The sequence below is a fragment of the Lissotriton vulgaris genome, chromosome 3_1 (genome assembly GCF_964263255.1).
Source record: "Lissotriton vulgaris chromosome 3_1, aLisVul1.2, whole genome shotgun sequence".
NCBI lineage: Eukaryota > Metazoa > Chordata > Amphibia > Caudata > Salamandridae > Lissotriton > Lissotriton vulgaris.
The window spans coordinates 1,825,822,925-1,825,835,961 of NC_141689.1; the positions used below are offsets into that span (position 1 = coordinate 1,825,822,925).

The 13,037-nt window shown below is 47.3% G+C and overlaps 1 protein-coding gene across 1 annotated transcript in view; it reads left to right on the forward strand.

Annotated features, from left to right (window-relative positions):
• The window catches only part of TMEM184C (transmembrane protein 184C), a 241,245-nt gene that overhangs the window by 202,135 nt on the left and 26,073 nt on the right, over positions 1-13,037 (forward strand). The window lies entirely within an intron of this gene.

Here is a 13,037-nt window from a genome sequence, read left to right on the forward strand (position 1 = left end):
TTAGGGCGTGTAGACACATAGCCTGCACTACACACCCACTAGTTTTAATTACACACACCCATTTTTATCAGTCCTGAAGAAAGCCAGCATATTGATAAGGCACTGGCTGAAACATGTTGACACTCTAAAGGACGTGGGAGGTAGTAACTCGCCTCTAACGTCCCACAGCCTTATTTTTAACCACTGACGGAGGCCCAGATAATAAAGCTTCTTTACCCTCCGGGTACTGGGACCCCCGCCAAGCCGTTTTAAACTCACAATCTCATCACCCTTCACCGCACACACAGTGACATACCTGCTCCGCTGTAATCAGGCGTCGTAGCACACCCGGGACACGCTAGGTGTCACTGGGTGGGCCCGATGATGAAGCATGCCACCAACTAGGTTGGTGGGTGAGGGCTTTCTAAAGACACCCAACAGGTGCCACCACCAATTGACAAAACTAAACTGAGTCACCATGATCTTTATATCTTTTGTCCACTCACATATTACCTTTTTGCCATTTACTTTCCAAGCTCGGAGAGGGTTCTTTCCTCTATTTGTGTGGGTGTGGATGATCAAACACTTGCGGATATGCCTGCTTACAAAACCCACAACACATACATTTACAGAGGACCCAAGGGCAATTTAATGACCTGCTCTGAATACACGCCCTATAGACATATACCAAGAAGAAGTATCAGAAGGTCAGGAAAATAAAAAGGTTAATATTCAAGACAGTTAAAGTGAGATGCTACCTCTGACCATATAACTAGAAGACTAATTAAAGAGGCCAGGTCAGGTTGATATCTGGTCTCTGGCACCCATCAGTCACCACTCGGAACCGCCCTTCATCATTTGGGGCCCCGAGGACCAACACTGTACCTGATTTTAGTCTCCAAGAGGAAAAACTGGGTCTTCCTTACAGTCGGTGTATACTAGTTGGAGAACTGGGTGTTGGTGATGTGAATGACGGGGTAAAAAAGTGTGTGCAGTGCCAAAACATAAAGTGATGCCAAAAATATAAAGAAGGCGAGTAAAATTGGTTTAAGGAGCAATGAAGACATTTTTAATAGAGTAAAGCTCCCAACACCAATATTAAAAATAGCCAAGACAGGGAAAAATTTATAAACTGTCTAGTGGTGGAACGTGGTCGACATGTTTCAGCAATTGTTGGCCACTAGCCTTGCTTTCTTCAGGACCTAAACATACCGCTACTGCAAACAGAAAAAAACCCCATAAGTGAAGAAGTGTTGATAAAAAGAAGAATGGAACAACTTCAATATGAAAGTGTCACCTGGACCTCCTAGGTGTGCTTGTTCCAACTCTTCTCACACAGTCAACGATGGACTGAAATAAAAAAAAATGCATGGCATTAGCATCTCACCCACCACCTATCCAGAATAAACCTACTTTCCACCATATATAATTATCTACATTGGTGAGGTCCATATCAGAAGAATATGACCAGCTACACTGTTTGTACTAGTGTATAGCACTTATCATAGAAATTGAAATTTTTCAAATTCCCAAGCTACTTCTTACCTGGGTTGTGAGAAGTAGAAACCTCACCCCACCTGGCTACGGCTCAGGACATTGGTGAAGCACCGCTCTGTAAAGGTGAATAAATCCAAAACCATTCGAATCACTCCCCAAAATTACCAAAACACAGTCTAATATTACCAAAGAGTACTTATGTATGTAGACAAGACATGACATGAAACGCCTAGCATTGTGAGCGTGGCGGTATGTGTGGTGTAATATCCGCTCACAGGGATGAAGAAAACAGCTGTTGTCGTTGCGCTGTACATAAAATGTACCCACAAATGTGTGGGTATCATTGTACTGATCTCCTGCTCTAAAATTGTTAACACTGGGTTTAAAAGTGCATATGCCCATGGAGTAGTTCAGTACCGCGTTAAACGTTTGAAGGGTGCCACAAATCACAGCCTGTCCTCGTCGTGATAGTGCACACGGACTGGCTCACAGCTATAGCGGTGCAATGTAGTACTAGGCTTTAGGGACCAGCCTAGAGCTGCAGCAATGTGGTAAAGTATCAGCGCTTTTAGATAGAGTAGCCTACTGTCGCCGCCTGGTTCCGGAGGGAGGAGGGCTTACCTGTCCGTCGGTACTTCCACGCGGCATCTGTGCCGTCTGGGGAGGTACCGGCGGTTTGTTTACCCTCGTTTATATTAACCGCTCTATGATTGGGCAAAGCGGTCATGTGGCATATGAAAAGACCGCGTCACACGTCTACATTGTATTAGACGCTGTGAATGGTTGGAATCACGGCGCCAATAGCGTACTAGTTCTATGTTGTCCCGGTAACAATAGATAAACAAACACACTCCATAGAAAAGCGGCGAAATCGCCTGCTCATGACCGGTTTAATGCGAGCTGAAAATGCGTTAATATAAGCGGGTAATAGAGTGTTGTTCATGTTACAGGACAAAACATTTTTTAATTAAAACAATTCAGCCTGCGCCCTAGGGTTGCATTAAGGGTAGTTGGCTAAATATGCCAACTTAGTTTACTCCTGTCGATGAAAGGTTACATGGGATCTGGGAACGCACTGCAATAAGTGGACAAAGGAGTATTATTAATGCTACTGGGTAACAAAATGGAAACAATTAGGCCCATAGGGCTGTATAGGATATAGGTAAATTGAAGGAAGTTGGCTAAATATACCAACTCAGTTTATAATTCAATCCTATAGGGACCAGCAAAGAAACTTAAATTGAGGTCAGAAGGTGACCGAGTCTGAGGCTAGATTCCTCAACACTGAACATCCTGTGATCCCCTACTTCTACATCTTACCCAAGGTGCACAAGGAGAAACGCCCGCCACCAGGTAGACCGATTATCTCGGGCATTGGATAACCTTTCATCGACAGGAGTAAACTAAGTTGGCATATTTAGCCAACTACCCTTAATGCAACCCTAGGGCGCAGGCTGAATTGTTTTAATTAAAAAATGTTTTGTCCTGTAACATGAACAACACTCTATTACCCGCTTATATTAACGTATTTTCAGCTCGCATTAAACCGGTCATGAGCAGGCGATTTTGCCGCTTTTCTATGGAGTGTGTTTGTTTATCTATTGTTACCGGGACAACATAGAACTAGTACGCTATTGGCTATTCGCGCCGTGATTCCAACCATTCACAGCGTCTAATACAATGTAGACGCGTGACGCGGTCTTTTCATATCGATTTACAAAAGGGGGTGGTGATGAACAGAGTGTCTGAATTGAGCAGACCACTCTTACCCAGTCCAAAGATCAGGGCTTGATTCATCACCGTTATTTATCTCACTGCCCCATCCCAGCTCAGAACCTGGCTATATGCAAATCAGTCTGTCCCTGGCCCAGTGCATCATGGGAACAGGGCAGACTAAACTACCAAGCCAATTCTTTACCAGAAAGGAGACAAGCTACCGGGGACCGGTTTCTGGCATTTCAGCCTCTTCGGCCCGGCTTGCTTGAATCCTGATGGAGCAGTGAGAAAGGGACTCATGTCTGAGTATACCCTGCCACACCTATAGTGGCCAAAATCGATTTACAAAAGGGGGTGGTGATGAACAGAGTGTCTTAATTGAGCAGACCACTCTTACCCAGTCCAAAGATCAGGGCTTGATCCATCACCGTTATTTATCTCACTGCCCCATCCCAGCTCAGAACCTGGCTATATGCAAATCAGTCTGTCCCTGGCCCAGTGCATCATGGGAACAGGGCAGACTAAACTACCAAGCCAATTCTTTACCAGAAAGGAGACAAGCTACCGGGGACCGGTTTCTGGCATTTCAGCCTCTTCGGCCCGGCTTGCTTGAATCCTGATGGAGCAGTGAGAAAGGGACTCATGTCTGAGTATACCCTGCCACACCTATAGTGGCCAAAATCGATTTACAAAAGGGGGTGGTGATGAACAGAGTGTCTGAATTGAGCAGACCACTCTTACCCAGTCCAAAGATCAGGGCTTGATCCATCACCGTTATTTATCTCACTGCCCCATCCCAGCTCAGAACCTGGCTATATGCAAATCAGTCTGTCCCTGGCCCAGTGCATCATGGGAACAGGGCAGACTAAACTACCAAGCCAATTCTTTACCAGAAAGGAGACAAGCTACCGGGGACCGGTTTCTGGCATTTCAGCCTCTTCGGCCCGGCTTGCTTGAATCCTGATGGAGCAGTGAGAAAGGGACTCATGTCTGAGTATACCCTGCCACACCTATAGTGGCCAAAATCGATTTACAAAAGGGGGTGGTGATGAACAGAGTGTCTGAATTGAGCAGACCACTCTTACCCAGTCCAAAGATCAGGGCTTGATCCATCACCGTTATTTATCTCACTGCCCCATCCCAGCTCAGAACCTGGCTATATGCAAATCAGTCTGTCCCTGGCCCAGTGCATCATGGGAACAGGGCAGACTAAACTACCAAGCCAATTCTTTACCAGAAAGGAGACAAGCTACCGGGGACCGGTTTCTGGCATTTCAGCCTCTTCGGCCCGGCTTGCTTGAATCCTGATGGAGCAGTGAGAAAGGGACTCATGTCTGAGTATACCCTGCCACACCTATAGTGGCCAAAATCGATTTACAAAAGGGGGTGGTGATGAACAGAGTGTCTGAATTGAGCAGACCACTCTTACCCAGTCCAAAGATCAGGGCTTGATCCATCACCGTTATTTATCTCACTGCCCCATCCCAGCTCAGAACCTGGCTATATGCAAATCAGTCTGTCCCTGGCCCAGTGCATCATGGGAACAGGGCAGACTAAACTACCAAGCCAATTCTTTACCAGAAAGGAGACAAGCTACCGGGGACCGGTTTCTGGCATTTCAGCCTCTTCGGCCCGGCTTGCTTGAATCCTGATGGAGCTTTTCATATGCCACATGACCGCTTTGCCCAATCATAGAGCGGTTAATATAAACGAGCGTAAACAAACCGCCGGTACCTCCCCAGACGGCACAGATGTCGCGTGGAAGTACCGACTGACAGGTAAGCCCTCCTCCCTCCGGAACCAGGCGGCGACAGTAGGCTACTCTATCTAAAAGCGCTGATACTTTACCACATTGCTGCAGCTCTAGGCTGGTCCCTAAAGCCTAGTACTACATTGCACCGCTATAGCTGTGAGCCAGTCCGTGTGCACTATCACGACGAGGACAGGCTGTGATTTGTGGCACCCTTCAAACGTTTAACGCGGTACTGAACTACTCCATGGGCATATGCACTTTTAAACCCAGTGTTAACAATTTTAGAGCACAAGATCAGTACAATGATACCCACACATTTGTGGGTACATTTTATGTACAGCGCTACGACAACAGCTGTTTTCTTCATCCCTGTGAGCGGATATTACACCACACATACCGCCACGCTCACAATGCTAGGCGTTTCATGTCATGTCTTGTCTACATACATAAGTACTCTTTGGTAATATTAGACTGTGTTTTGGTAATTTTGGTGAGTGATTCGAATGGTTTTGGATTTATTCACCTTTACAGAGCGGTGCTTCACCAATGTCCTGAGCCGTAGCCAGGTGGGGTGAGGTTTCTACTTCTCACAACCCAGGTAAGAAGTAGCTTGGGAATTTGAAAAATTTCAATTTCTATGATAAGTGCTATACACTAGTACAAACAGTGTAGCTGGTCATATTCTTCTGATATGGACCTCACCAATGTAGATAATTATATATGGTGGAAAGTAGGTTTATTCTGGATTGGTGGTGGGTGAGATGCTAATGCCATGCATTTTTTTATTTCAGTCCATCGTTGACTGTGTGAGAAGAGTTGGAACAAGCACACCTAGGAGGTCCAGGTGACACTTTCATATTGAAGTTGTTCCATTCTTCTTTTTATCAACACTTCTTCACTTATGGGTTTTTTTTCTGTTTGCAGTAGCGGTATGTTTAGGTCCTGAAGAAAGCAAGGCTAGTGGCCAACAATTGCTGAAACATGTCGACCACGTTCCACCACTAGACAGTTTATACATTTTTCCCTGTCTTGGCTATTTTTAATATTGGTGTTGGGAGCTTTACTCTATTAAAAATGTCTTCATTGCTCCTTAAACCAATTTTACTCACCTTCTTTATATTTTTGGCATCACTTTATGTTTTGGCACTGCACACACTTTTTTACCCCGTCATTCACATCACCAACACCCAGTTCTCCAACTAGTATACACCGACTGTAAGGAAGACCCAGTTTTTCCTCTTGGAGACTAAAATCAGGTACGGTGTTGGTCCTCGGGGCCCCAAATGATGAAGGGCGGTTCCGAGTGGTGACTGATGGGTGCCAGAGACCAGATATCAACCTGACCTGGCCTCTTTAATTAGTCTTCTAGTTATATGGTCAGAGGTAGCATCTCACTTTAACTGTCTTGAATATTAACCTTTTTATTTTCCTGACCTTCTGATACTTCTTCTTGGTATATGCTTACAAAACCCCCCTTTTTTAGTATCCTCTGCTCACACTGGGAGGGGGTTTTTGACCCTCTATGTGTGTGTGTGTGTATTCAAACATCGAGGAAAACACTTGCTCATCCCCTTTTATCACTGTGGTCTTTTAACTTCACCACTTCATAAGCAAGTGGCTCATTGCTCGACCCCAATGACCCTCGAGCATTTTTCGGACACAGACTCATTCACCGGGTTGGTCCTGATAACCAATTTAGGTGCACCTTATTAAGGAATATAAGGTAGCACCCCGATATGGGTGTCACATAAATTGTGCATGATGCCCAGATATGAACACATGTGAAACCAATGTTGATTACAACCTTGCATAGAAGGAATTAACCCTTCTCCTTCATGCTTATGTGTTTGTGGTCTTGTTTTTGTCCCTTCTTTTCCACAGGTTCCCTTTTTAACACACCCCTACCAGAGTGAGTAGTGCAGTGTTGATGGAATGTTTTCCGTCCTTTGACACTGAATAAAAAATTTTTTCACACTTAGAGCCTCACGGGAGGGTGCACCTTAGAGCGTGCACACCACCGGAGGACTTTTGGTTTAGGTCCTGAAGAAAGCTGAGCTACATGCAACTTAAACAGCTGAAACATGTCGACCAAATTTTACTTCTGACCTAGGATTCCGGTTCCTTAATTAAGAACCTGGGGAGTCCGCTCACCTTGTTTTTAACCAATGCGGGTTGGCCATTATTAAACATTTTTTCTAAAGGCACAACCTTTGCATTTTTTAATTGTTAAACACACTTTTGCACTATCACGTTTAGTCACTTCCTAATTTGGGCACTGTTGCACCCACCACATCCTGCTCCGCTGTAATCAGGCGTCGTAGCACGCTGGGGAGGCATTCGGTCACCCCAGCGGGGACCCGATGATGAAGCATGTCACCAACTAGTGGTGAGTGAGGGTCCTTCTAAGAATTAAGGTTCTCTCTCCACCCACTACAGGGTGACCAGCAAACGCCCTGACTTTCTTCTAGTTGAAGACAGTCGTCCGGGCCCCCTTAGGGACTTTGAGACTGCCCCACTGTACTTACTGCACGCGTGTGAGCATTGATCACGCGTGCAGTACACAGGGAAGCGTTATTTCTTGAACCTATCACGATTGTTACCTTTCTTTTGCACCTTAGTCACTCCTTCGTTGTTTACAGTATACATTATCGGGGTACAGGAGTGTCTACACCCTACCTCTCTTGTTGATATTGAATAGTGACTCGTATCGTCCCATCTTCCTACTAAATACGAAAGATAAAATATTAGCAACAATCCTTGCTACCTGTCTTCTTAAATTAATTTCATCTCTCGTTCACAACAACCAATCGGGCTTCATGCACCGCCGCGCTACGAGACTAAATCTTCATAGGGCCCACAACTGCGTCATGGAAGTGAAAGGCTGTGATACATCACACATATTCCTATTGTTGGATGCTGAGAAAGCGTTCAATCGGTGCATTAGCTGTTTTTAAAACGCACACTGGCCAAGTTTGGCATAGACTCCCAAGTTCCACAGCTGGACATGGCGTAACACAGGCCCCCGCGGTGCGGGAGGCCCCAAGGTCCAGGGGACAACCTCAGCACAGAACTCTGGCCGGAGAGCCTCCACTTTAGTCCGTAGGGGGTCCGTCCACGTACCTTGTGGGGGGGCCCCCTCAAGTTTCATTACACCAGTGCAGCTGGATAGTACTACTTTATAACATACCGACCCCCACAGTTCAAGTAAACGGGAGGACATCGGCACACTTCCCCATCAGACGGGGACGAGACAACGAGATCCCCTATCACCACTTCTCTACGCACTCACTCTCAAGTTCCTTGCTTGCCACCTCCGACAACACCCAGAAATTCATGGTTTTAAGATAACGCTCAAAAGCGAGGAGGTAGAAAAGATGTCCCTCTACGCTGAGGATGTTCTGTATATAACTAACCCTGAATCTACTCTCCCAGTCCTGTTTGACACTATAGAGGAGTATGGATAACACTCTTGATATAAGATAAACTGGAATAAGTCCACGCTTTACATCCCAGGCAGAACCCCAGATAGTTTGCCGCTGCCTGGAAACCTTTGAGTGGCACAGGAAGGCTTTCAGTATCTAGGAATTTTCATCCCCCATCACAGAGAGAGATGCCCTCACCGCAACCTGGGAAAGGTCCTGTAGAACTTCAAACAAGAGGCGGAGAGATAGAGAGAGATCTCCCTGTCTTTGCTCGGAACAGCAGCTATTTTAAAAATGATTACCCTCCCACAGCTACTCAATATTCTACAGAACACATACCACCCCCTCCATCGATTAGTCCTCATCTTATCCCCATTAACTAATGGACACACTGGGCGCGAGACCACCCCACATACCGACTAGAAAGAGAACTGATGGCGCCACACACACACCTACACTACGTTTATGGAGGGAGGGGTACTTCTCAACTACTGCCAGCAACAAGAGTCACCATAGAGGCATGGGAGAGAGCAACAAATGCCATTGGGTGGGCGATCTGGGCACAAAGGCTATGCCGCTCTGGATAGGGGAGGGTTCAGAGAGCTGCAGAAATTAAAGGGTTTTGAGGCATGGGTTCTCAGGGCATCTCCACAATTGGGGATATCTGGAAAGAGGGACACTGAAAACTTGGCCTAAAATAAGTCGGGAATATGGACTACATAGATCTCAAATCATCAAGTATGCACAGCTGCGCCATGCGTGGCAGACACAGGACATCTCATGCACAGACATCCCCGTGTACGCTCCACTAGAGGGAAGACTACTGCAGGAAGAGCTCGTAGAGAAGGCGGTCTCCCTCGCATATAAAACCATAAAGAACAAACCAGACAATTTAAATGCCAAGGAATAGGTGGGAGAAAGACATAGGCATTTGGAAGACACAGATTGGGAGGCATCCTTAATGCATCCCAGAGAGAGTCATTAAAGCAAGGCTACACCTCATACAAGACAAGATTCTACATAGAGTGTACTACTACAGGAAGAAGCTCCACATGGGCAGGTTAGACACACAAAACTGCCTCACATGTAAAGACACTTAAGGTGATTTCTGTCATACGATATAGTAATGTCCCACCATACAAGCCTGAGTGGCCATTATTGGAACATTAGGGCTTCACTACCGCTTAATACATTGTCCTAGGGATACTGAGCGAGGTAGATGTTCCTAGGACTCAACTGCTCTTTGCCTCCCTTTGTCTGGTGGTGGCAAAATGTGATGTGGCCAGGCTCTGGTGGGTGGTGGCAACTCCTACAGTGCACGATTGGATCAGGGGTATGGAGCTAGATATGGCCTACAAGGCACATACCTGAGCAAAGGGTGCCCTAGAAAATGTGATAAGAGTTTGGGGTCCATGGAGACGATACTATGGACTAGACCTCTGGGACTCTGTACAAGACCCCATAGCGCCGTCAGCCGAAGAGGAGACCGTGACCGAACACAGACTAACACTAGTCTAGAGCATCACACAAAGACTGTCCTCATAGACTACAACTATTCTAAGCTAACCCCAACAGGGCAATCTAGGGAGGATGGGATTCTGTCAATGATGGCTATTTTTTATGCGACTGAAGTTGTCGATTTGTCACTTGTATGCATTTTTCATATGCAAAATAAAAAAATACATTGTGGAGGGGGAAGATGGTGGACAACTGAGAAGCGCTTCTTTGTCTCTCCAACCCTACCACCAAATCAGCACAGTAAAGCGCCCTTCCTGTCATACATGAGTGCTCCTTTGGCCTCGTCCGGGCTGCGGATGCTGTGAGGCACCGAGAGGGAGGCTGAGAGATCTGCCAGATGTGGATGGATAGTCCACACTGGAACGACTGCAGTAGGTGAAGACCCCGCTCAGCTGCAAGATGGCGGCAGCCCGCCCCGGCTAACGAGGCTGTGCTGGCTGTGCTGCCTGTGCTGCCACGCCCAACTGCTGCTGAGTGGAGTAACCCTGCAGCCCACCACATCCTGTCTGTGATTGTGCCCCACATGCTGATCCTGTGGCCGTCGACGAGGTGAGGCCTGCCGCAAGAGACCCGTCCAACTCTGCACCTGCCACTTGGAGAGTGACTGGACTCCTAGCCCTGGGCAGCTGACACATGAGAGCTGGGTGGTCGCGTGCCAGTAACTCTCCCACCAGCTCATAACTCACTAGGAGGGGGGAGCGGATGAAAGTGCCCCCAGCAACTTAAGAGAGAAAATGCCCCTTTTCGCATGGTTACCCCCACTTTTTTGCCTGACATCTGATGCAACCTGACTTGATTTGCCCTGGTTCTCTGCCAATAGGGTGCCAGGGCCTGCGTTCTTTCTCAAACCTGTACCTTTGTATCCACAATCTCTGGCCACAGTTAAGCTTCTTGTAAAATGTACTATAGGTACCAAGGGCTCTGTGACCAAAGAAGGTCTCTAAAGGCTGCAACACCTATTGTGCCATCCTTAAAGGCCCTGTACATTAACATCCACACACTGGCATTGCAGGCTGCATATTTTTGATGCAGAGAAGAGTGAAGAGTCAACATGTCACACATCCCTGTGTGCCATGCCCACACCCCACTGCCTAAGGCCTAGGTAAGGCATCCCTCTAGCAGGGTGCCCTAGCCCTCAGGTGAGGGTACAGTGGCATGAGCCCTGTACCCCTACAGTCTCTTAAGTCCATTCTACTACATTGCAAGTGTAGTAAAGCCATGAAGAGTATATGGTCTGGGAGTTGGTTATTATAAACCCCACTGCACCATAATGGCTTTACTAAAACCTGGGAAGTTTAGTTTCAAACTCGTCAACACATTAAGCCCACACTGATGCCAGTGTGGGATTTAATGTAAAATGCACTCAATAGGCATCTTAGAGATGCTTCCTGAAAAACGACCAGCCCTAGTATGGTTCCTGAATGGCTGCACGCTGTTTGCCTCAACTAAACAGGTTCCTGGACCCTTGGTTAGGGAGCCTCCGCTCACTGGGTCCGGAAACAAAGCCCTTTCTGGGCTGATGTGTAATGCCCCCTGTTAGATCTGGGGGTCTCTAGTTGGCAATGGTTATCACCTTTGTCCAAATAGGGACCCTTACTTCTAAGTCAGGATAAGGGGATTACACTACTTAATAACCCCTGCTCACCCCCTTGGTAGCCTGGCATGAGCAGCCAGGCTTATCTCAGAGGCAGTGTGTTATGCATTTGTGAATATACACAGTAATACAGTGAAAACACTACAGATGGACACAACACAGGATTTATAAAAATAAGTATTCTTTATATAGACTTAAACACAAGACCACAAACGACAATAATCCACAATACTACACTTAAGATTACTTAAACGTTGATCAAAGTCTCTTAGTTCAAGTTGTTGGTAAATGCGACAAAGTTCTCAACAAAGTACCTGGATGCGTAACGCAAAGTAAACAAAAGGCTCGCAAAAGGGGAGATGCGACGGTCCCGTGACCAGGGGGAACGGTTGCGACCTTCCTCAATGCTTGCGCAGAGTAGGGGACTCATCGTTAGCCTAACTGGTGCGAAGGTAATGCGTAGATTCTCGGCTTGCGGTCCTGTTGCGGTGCGCAAGATGGCACCTTGATGCGATGCAATGATCCAGTTGCGATGCGAGATGGCGCCCTTGATGTGGCGATGCGATGATGCCCAGGCAGCCATGCAACAACTCTGTACTTTGGAGCCGCGACAGGCCCTGCGACACGCTTCTCCGGTGATGCGATGGAGACTCTCACAATGGCGTCACGCTTCTTCGGTGATGCGACAACAGACCGCTTCGATGAACACACACTTCCAGGGAGATGCGACAAAGGCTCGCTTCTCTGGCGTTGCGAGGATTTCAGCTGCGGCGGCGACACGCTTCTTCTTGATGCGTCGCGCTTCCAGCTCCCAGCGGCACGCAAGTGACTGGAGTCAGAATTCCCAGCAAGGAAATAAAGGAGGGAGCTGGAGGTGAAGTCTTTTGTCCCTGAGACTTCAGCAGGAGGCAAGCACAGTTCAAGCCCTTGGAGAATATTCTGTAGATGAAAGTCCTTACAAACTTCCTTCTCCTTTCCCTTGGCAATGAAGCTACCACTGCAGCCCAGCCCCGCAAACAGCACACTGGCAGAGGGGCAGTCCAAACTCCTGCAGCTTCCTTGTTTCTTCTCCTTGACAGAAAGGTTTCTTGTCCAGAAGTGATCTAATTTATTGGGATCAGGGTCCCAATATTTATACCCCACAATCCTTTGTTCTCTGAAAGCAGAGAGGCCTCTGCCTAGTTCAAACCAGTTCCTGAGCACTTTGTTTACATGACTCTCTTCTTCCTTTCACTGTGCAGGGAAGAAACATCAGCCGCCCCACAGGAGGTGGAGCCAGCACAGGGGAGGTAAGATACAGCTCCTGAGCACTCTGTTGACATGATTCCTCCTCTCCTTTCACAGTGCAGGGCAGAGACATCGGGCAAGCCACCGGGGGTGGAGCCAGCATGTAGAGGAAAGGCCCAGCCCTATTTAGGTCCCAGGTACAACTCCTCCCTCCCATCTAGATGCAGATCGCTCTATTCACCACTGGGCTGCCTCAGCCTGTTTCCTGGAATTCCCCAGCCCTGTCACTCACAAACCCAGACAAGGAATACACAACCCAGCAGAGGCAGGC